This window comes from Gopherus flavomarginatus, chromosome 3, assembly GCF_025201925.1.
Source record: "Gopherus flavomarginatus isolate rGopFla2 chromosome 3, rGopFla2.mat.asm, whole genome shotgun sequence".
Taxonomy (NCBI): Eukaryota; Metazoa; Chordata; order Testudines; family Testudinidae; genus Gopherus; species Gopherus flavomarginatus.
Genome location: NC_066619.1, coordinates 233,637,634 through 233,653,983, shown reverse-complemented (window position 1 = coordinate 233,653,983; position 16,350 = coordinate 233,637,634). Strand labels below are relative to the sequence as shown.

Genomic DNA, 16,350 nt, shown 5'->3' with positions numbered 1-16,350 from the left:
AGCAAAATACTGTATTTTATATAGGATGAGCTGTTGCTTGACACATCAAGACCAAAACGCCTTGCCAGAGTTCTGGCACAGACGCAATTAAATGAACTAGACAAGAATCTGACAACTTTTGCAGTCAGAATTACACTTCTTATGCCTTGTCTACACTCAAAATTTTTGCTGGCATAGTTAAAGTAAACCTAGATCATCCCTGATGGATGTTCATCTACCCTGTTCTTAAAAACCTCCAATAATGGGGATAGTGAGTATATTCATCCAATTAGGGAACAGAAACAATATCATGTGACTTGCGGCCCACCACAACCAACTAATGCAGCTTGAATTTCAGATATGGTGTGTGTAACATTCACAAACTGTTCATGATCAATCACAGAGAGGGGGAAAAGCTCAGAGAGAAACAAAAATTCCATTAAGACATTCCTTATGCAGGAAAAGAAGATAAATTGAGAAAATTAGTAGATTTTAGTGAATAACTAGAAACAGCTAAATATGATTGATTATCACCAGTGGAACAAAACAGCTAAATTACTTCTGAAGGCCAGAGAGGTTTCAGGGATCAGAATCAAAAGCTTATTGTTCCTGGATCCCCAACCTGTGCTCAGACTGAGAATGGTCTATTCTTGTACATGGACTCCTAATTTTTCATAGATTTTTAGTTAAAGTGAAGAAGGTGCTATTCTGTTCGTATACATATTGAGCAGTTCTCTGGGTGATTTACGCCAACATGCATTATACTCTACATGAGAAGTGACACTTTTGCTGTAAAACCCATAGGACTAATTGAAAGTAAAAAGAATGATCTTCCCTGAAAATCCTCTTACATAGGCTTTATTTTAAAATATCTCATGTTGGTTACTTATTTAAATGATTTTTTTTTTAAAACAAAAAATTCTCTGCTGATCTGGAGGAGCTCAGCATAAAAAAGAAAAAAATCACCCATTTCAACTCTGTGCATCGATTACAAATAGATTCCTGTTTGCTTTTAAACCAGTTCCTTATTTGGACTGATTTTTAAAAGTGAGCTATTTAAATGTATAAAAAAAAATCAATACAACTTAAAAATATCACCAAAAACATGGAAAGCCCTATATGAGACTTAAAGTATTACTATTTATTATATAATATGCTGATTTAAACACATGCTTAGCATATATGTATCTGTGAATTAATCATCTTATCTCCAGATAGGGTAAATGAAACAGAAAGGCTTGTGGACATTTAAGTCATGGTACAGTTGAGAGTAGAGCCCTGGTCATTTGACTATTATCCTCGTGCTCAATCCACTGGATCTCTGCTACCCTTCTTAACAACTGGTGAATTTGGAGAACATACAAGGATAGTTTTCAGACACCTCCCCAACCCAAAACCCTTAGCAATGAAAGGCTGTAGTCTGGTCAGCTCAGTAATGGAGGGATCACTGAACTGAACAACAGAGTTGCAGCAAGTGGAGCAGTGACCAGACCAGTCAGATCTGTGTTGCTACCAATGTTGGCAGAGCTTTGGAATGTCATAGAGAACAGATACTATGTGGCCCGCTGCTTTAAGACAGCTTGGCAGCTCGGAATGAAAAATGGCCTCCATTTTTAGCCCTGTCTCCCCCAGCCTCACTATGTAGGTGGGAGAAGGAATGAGGGAGAAGCCAAGCTTTGATGAAAACACAGATCACAATAATGTTAGTCTGCCAATCAAGAACAGGAAAAAACAACGGATCCACACACATACTGCAGCAACCATATCCCTGTAATGTGGGGTTATATGTTCTCCAGTGCCTTCTACAGAGGTTACATTAAAAAAAAACCAAAAAAAAACCCCCTGTCTTGGAACAAGTTCATAGCCTGGCAGAGCTTAGGGGATTTTCTGTTGAGTGTGGGGTTCCTGTGTTTGCACTTTGCACTGAGTATAACAGAAGCTAGACTGCTTCACCTTTTTGACCATATGTGTATGGATCTTTGATGTCCCAGGAGAACCCAGTTACTCCCCCAGATCTTAAACAAGACACGTTTTGCTTTCATTACAAAATTGCACAAATCAGAAATGACTTGTTCTGCAGTCATACTTAGTATTACACTATACATAGACCCTCTAGCACATGTTCCTCTTGCAGTAAGGAGCAAAAAGTCGCAGCTGGACAGTAAGACAATTAAGCGCCAATCTGCAGAGTGTTGCTTCTGACCATAAATTATTTAAATTAAGATGTACAAAATTCCCCAGCCATGTAGTAGAATAATCATAGAATAGGAACATATGGGCATTTTTTTTTGGCCTCATCCTGTCTACAGGCTCAATACCACCCTTGCTTCAGAGCTCCCAATGACGTCAATGGGAGTCATGTGCCAAGACCAAAGGTCTTACCTGGCTGAGTGCCGACAGCCCCACTTCATGGTTTGCTTACCTTGTTTTGAAGAACTACTTATAGCTTGTGTTTTTCTCTTCTTCTCCAATGAAGGGCAAGAGAGAGGAGGAACCTTACTTTGGGGTCCTGCAAGGTAACCAAATTCTTTCAATGGCAGGGCTTGAATGGGGCTTCCATTAGGACCTGCCCGTTCAGCTCCTTAGTCAGTCATAAAGGTTGCTGTTGAGGGAAGCCAAGATGATCCCTCCCCCTCTCTCTGGGGACTCCAGGCCACATTTTAAAATATATTTAGGTACCTTAGACTTTTGAAAACCTTCTCTCCAGCCCCATTCTCCTGATGCCTATCTGCATCTAAATGTCTTAAAAATTTGGTCTTCAGTGTCAGTTCAGGGAGCAAGACAACGGGAATTGGAATCAAGCCAGTCTCCCCACAGGGCAATGCAGAGTACTACCACTTAGCCTCTAGGGTGGCCCTTCATTTATTTTTGGATATCATTTTGTTAACATAGCTGGTTGGTATAAACTTAAAAATTAGCGTTTACTAGTGAAGAGTTTTTACAAGTTGGCAGTCTCCTTTTTGTGGGTTCTAAGATCCTGCTACTGTCAGCACACTTTGGTTTTGGTTAAACAGAGCGGCTACAATAGTCAGTCATATGGGCTTTCCCAACTCAATATAAAGGCATAAGTGTATCCTTTAGTGGTGGTGAGAGAGAGAGAAAATTCAGCTGACCAAGCTCCATTGTACCATGCACGTCATTCAAGAATCTCTGGTGCTTGGACCATGTATAAACAATCTCTTCTATAGCCAGTGAGAATACCTGCAGCCAGAGAGACTCTAGGAGCTGCACAGGTATAATTCTGGGGGCTAGAACAGCAGAAGGGGGAAGGGAGGAGGAAGACTGGTGCTGGACACAATTTCAAAAAGCACAAAAAGAAAAGTCAGCAAGCCATCTTATAACCTGTGTTTTACTGCACATAAAGGTTTAAGTTAAGATTAAATTGCATATGAAGTCCATAAGCAGATATTTAACTTAGTTTATAAATAAAACTCAACCACACAGGCAAATTATAGTCAGAGAGAGAACTCTATACTGTGTTAGAATAATAGAATCATAGAAGACTAGGGTTGGAAGAGACCTCAGGTCATCTAGTCCAACCCCCTGATCAAAGCAGGGCCAACCCCAACTAAATCATCCCAGCCAGGGCTTTGTCAAGCTGGCCTTAAAAACCTCTAAGGATGGAGATTCCACCACCTCCCTAGGTAACCCAATTCAGTACTTTGCCACGCTCCTAGTGAAATAGTTTTTCCTAATATCCAACCCAGACCTCCCCCACTGCAACTTAAATCCATTGCTCCTTTTTCTGTCATCTGCCACCACTGAGAACAGCTGAGCTCCATCCTCTTTAGAACCCCCATTTCAGGTAGTTGAAGGCTACTATCAAATCCCCCCTCAATTCTTCTGCAAGCTAAATAAGCCCAGTTCCCTCAGTGTCTCCTCATAAGTCATGTGCCCCAGCCCCCTAATCATTTTTGTTGCCCTCCGCTGGACTCCTTCCAATTTGTCCATATCCTTTCTGTATTGGGGACTCCAAAACTGGACGAAATACCTCAGATGTGGCCTCACCACTGCCGAATAGAGGAAATAATCACTTATCACTTACAACTATAATGTAATTTAATGTAACATCCTTGTAGGAGTAAAATAACAAAGAAACTCGCCATGGTAGCATTTAACTTGAAAAGGGGGAACTACACAAAAGTGAGGAAGCTAGTTTAACAGAAATTAAAAGGACTCATCATAAGAGTGAAATGCCTGAAAGCTGCATGGAAACTTTGAAAAAAAAATCACTAGAAGCTCAAACTATATGCATAGCCGAAAACAACAGCAGCAGCAAGGAGGACCAAAAAACCACCACCATAGCTAAACAGAGTAGAAGTGGCTAGAGGCAAAAAGGCATCCTCTAAAAATTGGAAGTCAAATCCTAGTGAGGAAAATAAAAAGGAGCAAAAACTTTGGCAAGCCAAGTGTAAAAATATAATAAGAGGTCAAAAACAATTTGAAGAGCATCTAGCAAAAGACTAAAAAAATTGCTATTAATTTTTGTAAGTACATCAGAAGCAGGAATGCTGCCAAACCAACAATCTGTGGAGCCACTGTATAATCAAAGTGCTAAAGGAATATTCAAGGAAAACAACGACATTGCAGAGAAGCAAAATGAATTATTTGCATCAGTCTTTGTTACAGAGAATGTGAGGGAGATTTCCACAGCTGAGTTATTCTTGTTAGGTGACAAATCTGAGGATCTTTTCCAGATGGAGGTGTCAATAGAGGTGGTTAAGGAACAAATTGATAAATTAAACAGTAATAAGTCACCAGGAGCAGATGGTATTCAGTGAATACTGAAGGAACTCAGATATGAAACTGCAGAACTCCTCACTATGGTATGTAATCTATTGCTTAAATCATCCTCTGTATCAGCTGAATGGAGGACACCTAATGTAACACTGATATTTTAAAAATACTCCAGAGGCAATCCCAGCAATTACAGGCCACTCGGTCTAACATCAGTACCAGGTAAATTGGTTGAAAGTACAGTAAAGTACAGAATGATCAGACACACAGAAAATCACTATACATTGGGGAAGAGTCAACATAGCTTTTGTAAAGAGAAATCATGCCTCACCAATCTATTAGAATTCTTTGGGAGGGTCAACAAATGTGGAGAAGGGTGATCCAGTGGATATAGTGTATTTCAATTTTCAGAAAGTTTTTGACAACGTCCCACACTGAAGGCTTTTAAGCAAAATAAGCAGTCATGGAATAAGAGAGGAGATCTTCTCATTGATAAGTAACTAGTTAAAAGACAGGAAACAAAGAGTAGGAATAAATAGTTGGTTTTCACAATGGAGAGGTAAATAATGGGGTTCCCTAAGGATGTGTACTGGGACTTATGTTGTTCAACATATGGATAAATGAACGTGGGGTAAACAGTGAAATGGCAAAGTTTGCAGATGGTACAAAATATTACAAGATCATTACGTCCAAAGCTGAATGTGAAGAGTTACAAAGGGATCTCTCAAAACTGGGTAACTGAGCAACACAATGGCAGATGAAATTCAATGTTGGTAAGTGCAAAGTAATGCACATTGGAAAACATAATCCCAACTATACACACAAAATGATGGAGTCTAAATTATCTGTTACCACTCAAAAAGAGATCTTGGAATCTTTGTGGACAGTTCTCTGAAAATGTCAGCTCAACTTCCAGCAGCATTCGAAACAGATAACAGAATATTAGAAACTATTAGGAAAACAGAACAGAAAATATACTGTTACTATAAAAATCCATGGTACGCCCACCTCTTGAATGCCGTGAAGAGTTCTGGTCACCTCATCTCAATAAAGATGTTAGAATTGGAAAAAGTACAGAGAAAGGGAGCAAAAATGATTAGAGATATAGAACAGCTTCCATCTGAGGAGAGATTAAAAAGACTGGGATAGCACATCATAGAAAAGAGACTACTAAGGGTTTATATGACAGAGGTTTATAAAATCATGAATGATGTGGGGAAAGTGAACAAGAAAGTGTAATTTACCACTTCCTATAATACAACAACTAGGAGTCAGCCAATGGAATTAATAGGCAGCTGATTTAAAACAAACATGAAGAAGTACTTCTTCATACAATGCACAGTCAACATGTGGAACTCATTGCCAGGGGATGTTGTGAAGGCCAAAAGTATAACTGGGTTCAAAAAAGAACTGGACCTATCCTCCATGAATTTATCTATCATTGGCTATTAGCCAAGATGATCAGGGATGCAACCCCCTGCTCTTCATGTTCCTAAACCTCTGACTGCCAGAAACTGGGACTGGATGACAGGTTATGGATTACTTTGAAGCATCTGATATCAGGCATTGTTGGAAGACAGAATACTTGGCTAGATGGACCCCTGGTCTGACCCAGCACAGCCATTCTTATGTTCTTATGGATGCTCTGCCCATTTCTTGAAATTGGAGCGAAAGCCTGGGCAAGACAATTTCTTCAAACAAACCACTGACTCCGGTTGCTAGGAGCAGGTGGGCCTAAAAGACAGCTCAGCTGGATGTGTTGGCAGGCAGTGACAACATTCTGTAAATTGCAGCAGGATGGACTGTCAAGTTTTCTCACAGTGAATTATGAGCAGCTGAAGCTGGGGAAAGAACTTGGAAGCCTGGGATAAGATGGCTTGACTTGGGCTTGCATAGTGCAGTGTAGACGTGTAAGTGTGGGAGACAGCAACCCATGTTCAGAAACGCTAAACCTACTGTCAATATTCAGTGAGGATGCTCAAGCCCAGGCTTACAAACACCAGCCCTGTGGGCTTGAGTCCCAGAGACCCTGAGCTTACACTGCCATATAGACATACCCTTAAACATAAAAGGCACTATATGTATTTGATACACATCAGTGCAGTTCCAATTAAACCAATGACACCATGCCAGTTTACATTAGCTGAGTTTCTGGGTCTTTTATGTTAAATGGCATAGCCGAGGATCCAGTCCCAAGGTTAGTGATACAACTTCAGTGATTTACAAGGCAAAAGCAAACAAACCACTTCGGAGCTTAAAGATTAAATCCTCTTTCCACACAACTGATCCAATGTAATTCTTATTTCCCATGCAGACAGTTAGAAGAGAACTGCAGAATACAGCGTAACTCGAGAAATCCTTTATTAGAATTAAAAGCTATTAACGTCTAGGATAATATTCAAAATCTCTTCTGTAATTACTTCTCTCTCTTTTGTCTATAAATATGGGAACAGTTAACCACTCAGGAAGGACTATTTGTGAATCTGGAAACTTGAAGAATTCCCTTATTTGAATCAATCCACATTATAAGCAAGTTTTTTTTTATTATATTAAAAGGGTAAACATAATATATTGTGTGGAAAAATATGAAACAGATTTTTTTCACTTTCAGTCAGTTGAGGACTTAAATAGCTCTTAAAAAGACTATGCAGCAACCAGACTGGTAGCATTGCACTGAACTAGCAAACAAGGGAAGATGCCTTCCTTACGGCTGGAATCTTTCTAAAATATTTCTCTAATACTGTTTCACATTGTATGTAAACAATAAAATGTAAAGAAAAACTAGCAATAAGAGATGAAAATTCTTTACTCCTTCTATAGATTTACCGTGCTGGCTATATGGTGATCACAAGAAATAAGTACTGTGGTGTCCTGACACCTTGAATGAGATTAATCAGAAGTTTCTTCTGCCCTGTGAATCATTGATCAGTCAATAAGGTTTTGTTCTATTGATGCAATACCTCTGTCTTATGTTTCATGGGGCGACTGTTGTCTACTTTTCTGTGGGGAATGGAGGTCTTTCTGAAGCTAAAAAGGTGATTCCATCTTGAACATCCAAATTTAAATAAGTTTCTTAGCTTTTAATATGGCTCAGGTCATTTTTTTTTTTCTAATTTGTTTCTGAACCTTACTACCTTTCCCCAAACACAAGTACCTTTTAGGAGAGAGACAGTTGCTCTAGCTTTCATAATCTACTCTTCCTTTCATATCACTTCCATAATCTACCCATTCTATGGTAAGTTTAAAATGCTGAATGCTTCCATTCCCCAGTAAAGGAAGAATAACCAACTCTAGTCTCAGAGCCAACAGTAAGCATATACTGAGTATGCACTTGCAGCTGCTCTATTCAACTTTCTTAAAAAATTATTACTTTTTCCCCCAAGATCCAGCCCATCTCCTGCTCCATCTGCTTTTAATTTGTTTGATTCATGCATAGTATTAATGGCTGGAGCAAGGACTCAGAGAGAATAGCAGCCCTGCAGTGGTTTGGCTACTATGCTGCTCTTATATGTCAATGTCTATCTGCTTTATGAATGAGTGAGGGTTTAGGCAGGCTTTTATAGTTTTTTGGGTGCGTAAGTAATTGGTAGTTTGTCCTGAAAGAGACATCTACCTGTACTAGGGGCCAATACAAAGAAATAACTACTTGTCTTCTCCTATAGATAAGCCTGAAAGAAGTATTGGAGCAGGCCCAGCTAGCAAAGTCATCTAATTTGGAGACAGTCAGTCAGTTATAGCCAGGAAAAAAAAAGAGACTAGTGGTCAGAGACCATATCTCCCAAGATTCCTGGATCCAGAAGGAAGAGAAGGCGATCATCCACATGGAGGGATAACACAACAGGATTCAACACAGACACTGTTGGGCCAGAAAAATATTTTTCAGAATATGTGTGAGGAAAAGCAGGAAGGACAAGAGCTCTAGTCCTGTAGGCTGGAGGAGGAAGATCTGGTGTCCCAAGAAGGAAGGTTGCAGGTGCCTCATTAGGGTGAAGTTTGTGGATGGAGCTTCAAAGAAATACATTCTGTGTCTACTTGTTCACACCTATGGTCCTGGCCTCAACTAAGGAAATCCTCCAGCCACTCAGTATTAAAAGTCTGTGTGGCTTATCAAGCACATGACCCCTCAAAATCTAAGACTGTCCCTCCCTGTTTGGTTTCCTTGAAGGACATTTTCATTATGGTTTATAGCAATAATAAATGTGGAGTATCTAGGTGGCAAATATCAGGGCATGGCTAGAGTAAAGTCAGGATAAAAGCACAGGTAGAACAACAATATTGAAAAATTAAAAAAAAAACAAAACAAAAACCAGGCAAGCCCCCTCCCCCCAAAAAATAAAAATAAAAATCCCCACATAAACCATTGCAGGATTTTCCAGCATTAGGTTAGGTTAAAATACCCCAGTACTCAGTTACCCATGAATCTTAAGCGTGCGATCCTAGCACAGACAGAGAGAAAAGTGACTCATCTGGAAGAAATATAAACATATTTCTGAAAATATACTTTCAGACTATGAAACAAATTATGTTAAATACCATGAATGGCAGCTTTTGAGAATAATGAAGCTCTATGGGGATATGCTGAAATTATACTAATCATATATTTATAGTCATGTTTTGAAAATGGATTAATTGTGTCATATACTTGACATTTAATATATTTTGCTGTTACCTGTGCAGGTGTTATATATGGAGGAGATAAAAAGCCACATCTGTATTCTGGACATAAATCAAATGCATCTTTACTAAGTGCCACCCCGTCCTCATTAAACTCAATAGGAGTCATTTATAAAAAATACTACATGCTGCTATGAAAATATACCCTCAGGGGCTTATGCTCCTCTAAAGTCCTGGTAAGAGTGATTCATGAATACTCACTTTAGTGTTAATGGGGTAGGTTACACACACAAATCTTTACATGTCCATATGATATTACTATATTGTACAGTTGTGACCATAGGCCAGGGGTTCTCACAACAAATTTTTTGGTGGGCTCTTGTTGGTTTCCACTATGACAATTTTTCCTAAAATACTTAATTAACTGTAGGAAAAACAAATATGAACATACACACATCCAAATCATAGTAATTTATTTATGTAAGGGTTTTTTTGCAGACTGAATAATAAAAATAATGTTCAGTTGTCTCTGTTCTTTACAAGACTTCAACAGGACAGAAACACAGATAAGGTGCTTTGCATGTTATTGTGTTCTTGTTTCTTTTGCTTTTTTGGTTGCCTTTTTATTTTAGAACTTGGTAGCTAGTAAGTTTGTTTCTGTGAAAAATGATATTTGTACGTTTGTTAATAACACTTTTCACAGCAGGCTTCTCAGCCCTGGCAAGCTGGGGGATAATTAAGCCTTGGGTGGGGAGGTGGATAGGGAGGCAGTGGGGGCCTGGGGTGATGGGTCAGGGGATGGAGTTTGCCAGGCCCTGCAGTTGGGGGGCCAGAGCCTGTGACTGGAGCACTGCTGCTACACAGCTGGAGCCTGCTGCCTGCACACTACTGCAATACCGTGTGCACAAAATACGCCTTGAGAGGTATTATGTGAGAGTTAACAACATGATGGTTATTAATATCATTGTAAAATGCATGTGTTAACCTTATATGTGAAGTTCCAAATTCCCTCTATATTGTATTATTAGATCATGCTGATGTAAGCAGGGTCTGAATGAACTCTCCCCTGACAGCTAGTTCGGAAGAGGGAGAGACTTTCAGGAGTAAACTGTATTTACATGAACACAGCTACTCTGCGCAGGTATCTAGCAGCAGAGTCATAACAAGGAATTTTTGTGCCCAAGGCAAGGGCTGTCTCCAGGCTCTCTGGCAGTAGGTCACCGAGTCCCTCTCGGAAAGAAGGACCCGCCGAATTGCCGCTGAAGAATGAAGTGGCGGTGGCAATTTGACTGCAGGTCCTTCCCTCCAAGAGGGACTCAGGAACCTGTCACCAAAGAAGCGGTGGTGGTAGAGCTGCTTCCGAAGCACCGCCGATCGCGGTAGAGCTGCGCCCCTCCACTTTGCGTGCCTGAGGCAAGTGCCTCATTCGCCTCGTCCTTGTTATGGCACTATCTAGCAGACAGGAGTTGTGTAGCTCCAAGTGATCAGCTGTGGCAGATATTGGGATTACAAATAACCCACTTCCTTCCCAGACAAAGCAAGGGATGCACCCCACCCATGTACTCATTCGCTACCCTGATACCGACTTGGACTCCTTATACATTCCATGGGTGGCGTACCCAAGCCCACTTATCCACTGACACTTTAAAAACTCTTGCAGTCCAATCCGGGTTTATGCCAGTTATGCAATATGTATGTATCCCTTCACCCTTGCAACCGATACCTGTAATCCCTTATAACTCAAGCCTGATCCCAGATGTACAGTACCTTCCCTCTTAACTTGTGTCTATTTAATTTTAAACATTAACTTTAATTAAATGCAGGGGTAGTGAAATGTTATCTTCATTGTATGACTAAAGGAGAGGAGAACTGTGCTGAGCTTGTCCTGACTGAAGGGTCACCCTCAGCTGAAAGGAATTTGTTAAGCCAGGGGCTCCAATGACAGACGTCTGTGAAAGTAAGAGGGGTGGGGAGAGGTGTCTCAGCCAGGAGATGTGGACTCTCCCTAAGGATCCCCAATCTGGTTTAACCTGTTCCTCCCCACTGTTCAAAGATAGAACTAAAAGAGGCTTCATTAGGAGCCTTTTTGTTATGTTAAAGTGGTCAAATGAGAGCTGAAATCACTTGTGATGGGGCAGTGTTTCTGCCTAGCCTGAAAAGAGCTGAAAATCACTAACAGACTGATGTGCAGAGGTCACAGCAGAGAGGCAAGTGGCAGCTGAAGGTGACTGACGGTTGGCCAGTGAATGAGCACCTGGCAAGGCGACAAGCTGCTCGTGGGGCAGCCAGGAGGAAAGGAACTGTGGCTGACGGAATGGCCAGTCAGAGCAAGTGCTCAGATAGCAAAACAAGCGAAGTGCCTTCTTCCCTGGGTGGGAGTGAATTCACACAGATGCACCTCTAAACCCTGGGTCATCACTGATCAGGGACAACCACCGTAAGGAAATTTCAGTTCGCCATGTTGGTTTCCTTGAGTTGTACTTCACCCTCCATATTGTATTCCCTCTTCTTGTTCCCCCTTGTCTATAATCTGCCTAGCAACAGCACTTTGGCAGGAAGTATTGGTACTTTTTGTACATTTGGGCAGGAAAGGATGAAGTGACCTAGAGAATCCTGCCTGGCAACTAAAGGTGATAAAAGATTACAGTGCCTTGTGACAGCTGCTGTCCATCATAGAGGCAGCCCAGTGCCAAGATCTATACCTTGCTGAGACGATGTGGCAAGTTGAGAAGGAAGAAGATAGCTTACCTGATCCTGTCCTGAGTATCCTGGTGTTCATGTTTGTGGCTCCTGTCCTTTGATGTCCTGTGGTCCTGGTGGTGTCCTTAGTTCCAGTGTGTCCAGGGTCCTGTGTAAACAACAAGAAGAATGGTGATGTGTTAACGCCTTTAATCTGTCTTACCCACTCCCGGTGGTGTATGGTTTTGGGTTCTTGGCTTAAAGCCTGTTTGTATTGCTAACATCCAAGTGATTTTCCTGTTTCCTCATCGAGTATAGTTGTTGGTGGTCCTTTAATAAACTGTTTTTATTTTGTACCTGATCCTGCCTCTTTGGTTCTTGGGAAAAAATCATTAACCGAAGATAGATGTGGCAAGGGTACGGGCTTGCAGTGTGGGAGTTTGGGCTTAATTAGGGTTTCCAGTTCCCTTAGTAGTTACCACCACTGTGAGTGGTGTACGGTGAGGGAGTAGAGAGGGGCACAGAAAAGGAACTGTTGGTTGTAGAACTCAGGAACATGAGGCAGAAGACACTGCCCCATGCACTCTGGGGTGGGTGTCCTGCTCATAGTATCCTTTCAGCCCCAACCAGGATTCATAATCATAAAACTAAGGTCACTCTGCAAGGAGCATCCAAGATGGGCAAAACCATGGTGAGACTTGTGGGGTGCTAATAAGCTTTTCGGGTCAGAGCTCTGAACCAAGCTGCACGGCCAGGAGCAGGGGCAGCTCCAGGCACCAGCAAGCCAAGCGCGTGCCTGGGGTGGCAAGCCACGGGGGGCGCTCTGCCGGTCGCTGCGAGAGCGGCAGGCAGGTTGCCTTCGGCGGCATGCCTGCGGAAGGACCGCTGGTCCCGCGGCTTCGGTGGACCTCCCGCAGGCGTGCCGCCCAATCCGCGGGACCGGGGACCTCCCGCAGGCAAGCCGCCGAAGGCAGCCTGCCTGCCATGCTTGGGGCAGCAAAATACCTAGAGCTGCCCCTGGCCAGGAGACACCCAGGGTTACAAGGCAGATGTTGACTGAACCCCTTACTGGCCTGAGTGACCCCAAACTGTGACAGTCTTGCTATCCTGAGAACACACACTTCAGTACAGATGGACAAATTCTGATAATATTACAAGTGAGCAGATGATATGTCTGGCATGGGGAAGGAGATAATGGGAAAAACCCACAAGGGTTTTGATTTGACTATATGCTTCGGACTAGAATATCTTGTGAAACTGTAGTCATTAAGAGAAGATTTTGAGCTGAAATGTTTAAAAAGCGTGTTTTGGAACTATTCTGTGTACGTTGCTGATCTTGGAACAGATCAGTTTCAGAATTACATTGCACTTTTAAAGCTGCCATCTGATAATTAAAACAATACACTCATTCATTTTGGATGATGCTGTCAGCACAGTTGATGGATAGGATTTATTTAGTGAATAAAAGATAGAAAGTTTTCCTAATAATTAACATGCACTGATTTGAACGTCCAAACAGTTTTCTTTACTAACCGCGCCCCCCCCAAATAAAAATAAAATAAAATCAAAGGTTGCTGCCCGGTGTACTGAATCACTTCCAGATTTCTGACTGTTTGATACTGTAAACGCCATGCTGATGTTCCATGGAAGGTTTACTGTTTGGTTCATTTAAACTAAGCCAATGCTCTAACAGCCTGTGAAGAAAAGAAACTATTCATGCCCTAGTTAAAAGGCATCAAGGAACATGCCAGATTTTTAAATCAGAAAATTCTTTTAAAATTGCATGCTGAATTACAAAAAGAAAATATAGTCTTTAGGAGAGTTTAAAGTAAATACAATCTATACTCTCTCCAGGGGGACTCTCTTATCCAAACAACACTAGTACACTTCAGTTGTATAAACTTATGTTTGATTAGAATATTTTCATAATAATAGAAGCACATAATCTCACTGAAAAGGCAAACAAAACACACTGGTACATGCTTTTACAATATAAAACTGATATTTAAGGTAAAGTATATCTAGACCACAGAGCCTTGTATCCTCTCACACAATACTTCCAAGAAATACAATAGTGAACATCTGGTGACATTGCCTCATTAGGGTCTCAGATAAACAATTTCCAGTGATCCCAAAATGAGGGAAATGTAACAGTGCATTGGAGAAGTTGAACAACTGCCTTCTATTTTATATAGATTCTTATACTGCCCTCATCACCATAGTATGTAAGCAGCTTCCTGTAGTGCATTAGTGATGTGGACTGACATCTGTTACATGTGGTTTATTTTTTCCTCTCATCCTTTTCCCAGAGGGAGAATTGTGTGTGCTTGGTATGGTTTATTGGGGGGGGGCGTGTTTTGATTTTTTTAAAATACGTATGTTGCTCTGTTTCCCCATTAGAGGAGGCAGTTGAAAATTGCACGCCTTGCACTTACAGAGCAGAAGGTGGTGACGTTTGTGGTAGTCCTTCATTCCTGTGGAATTTCATTCCACAGTCTTAAACTGGCCCCTGAGAAAGCTCGGTCTCAGACAAGATTTATTCTTATTGTAGAGAGCTCCACTGGGCCAGTGGAATGAAGCTGTCATACCAGGCAGTCATACAGAATAATCTAGATAGCTTCATAAACTAGACTTAATAAACAAAATACAGTATATTTAAATACCACCAAATGCAAGGATATCCATCTAGGAACAAGGAAAGCAGGCTTGAACTAGAGAATAGGGAGCTTATCCTGGAAAGCAGAGACTCTGAAAAGGATTTAGGGGCCACAGTGGACAATAGAACATGATGATGAGTTCCCAGTGCTATGTCATGGCAAAAAAGGCTAATGAGATCCTTTGATGCATAAACAGGAGTAGCAGCAATCGGGAGGTGATTTTACCTCTGTATATGGGATTGGTGAGATTGTTACTGGAATATTGCACAGAGTTCTGGGGTCCACATTCTAAAGAGGGTGTTTCTAAATAAATTTTTTTAGCTCTTTTCTGCATACTCTCTATCTGAGGGAATGGAGAAAATGCCTTATCCTGAGAGACTTCAAGAGATCAGTTTGTTGAGTATACCAAAAAGAAAATTGAGAGGTGACTTGGTTATAATGTACAAGTACTTTTTCAGGGATATAACACTGGGTATTAATGGGCTCTTTAATTTACTGGAGAAAGGCATAACAGGAACCACTGGCTGGAAGCTGAGGCCAGACAAATTCAAATGAGAAATAAGGCACACATTTTTAATCATGCAGGTCAGGTGATTAACCATAGGAATGAACTACTAAGAGAAAGTGGTGGATCTCCTAAAGTTCTCAGATCAAGACTGGATGTCCTTCTGGAAGATATGCATTAACCAAACAAGTTATTGGGCTCAGTACAGGGATAACTGAGTGAAATTTAATAGCCTGTCATATACAGGTGGTCAGACTACATGATCTAATAGTCCCTTCTGGCCTTAAACTCTATGAATCATCTACCAGCATGGAACAGAGATGGTAGAAAGCATTAATTGCAAATGCTGCTATGTGAGAGATCATTGCCACCCAGGAATCCAGGAGCACTCCTAAACGATAGGCTGAACTGACCGACTAAGGGTGTGCACCTTCAAGCAAAGGAGACCGCACCATGGCTGCAGTCTTCAAAGTGTTTCCATCTGTCCCAACAGCATAACCACTGCTGCCTTACTTGGGCTCAGTGTCAATCATCTGTTCTTCATATAATAATCTATGGTGAATCAATCTAAGTAGCCAAGCAAAGTATTTAGACTGACATTTAAGAGGATAGTTATTCCTAGTAAAATAATACATGGCACATCTTTAGCACTTTACAAGTAACTAAGCTGCACAACACTCTTTTAACATAGGTAAGGGATATATGATAGCTACTTCACTCACAACCGAAATAAAGCCACCTCTGTGGTGGACTGTATCAGCTGTTCAGCCATGCATAACAGCACTACACTGCAGTTTAGTGAATGAAATGAAGAATATGATCATAGCCACTTGATATTGTAGGAGGAATTTAGGTAGGCAGAATGTAATAATTACTTGAGCTGGAATTAATAGGATACAGGGGTTAACACCCAATACTCTTATAAGTAGTGTTTTGAAGACTGCATGGGTTCAAGACCTGAGTTTTATATCTCATCAGCCAGACAGCAGCTCTAGCAGCACAGTGTCTCACTCAAATGGTACAGGGTACAGTTTCAGTACTGACTCAGAGGGAGGAACACCAGCTTTGGAATCACTGTCACTTCCTCATGCGGTACCTGTGTTCTCTGTGAAGTTCTCCAATGCAAGCCTGATCTTGCTTAGCTTGTGGATGTTTACTGGGGTTACAGCACATGGCATT

At 41.2% G+C, this 16,350-nt stretch overlaps 1 protein-coding gene across 4 annotated transcripts in view; it reads right to left on the bottom strand.

Moving 5' to 3' along the window:
* LNX1 (ligand of numb-protein X 1) overlaps positions 1-16,350 on the bottom strand; it is a 359,863-nt gene that overhangs the window by 171,575 nt on the left and 171,938 nt on the right. For all 4 annotated transcript variants that reach the window (XM_050947563.1, XM_050947562.1, XM_050947565.1 and 1 more), the window contains one exon: positions 12,079-12,178. The gene's annotated coding sequence lies outside the window, so the exon portion shown is untranslated. The remainder of the gene's footprint in view (positions 1-12,078; positions 12,179-16,350) is intronic.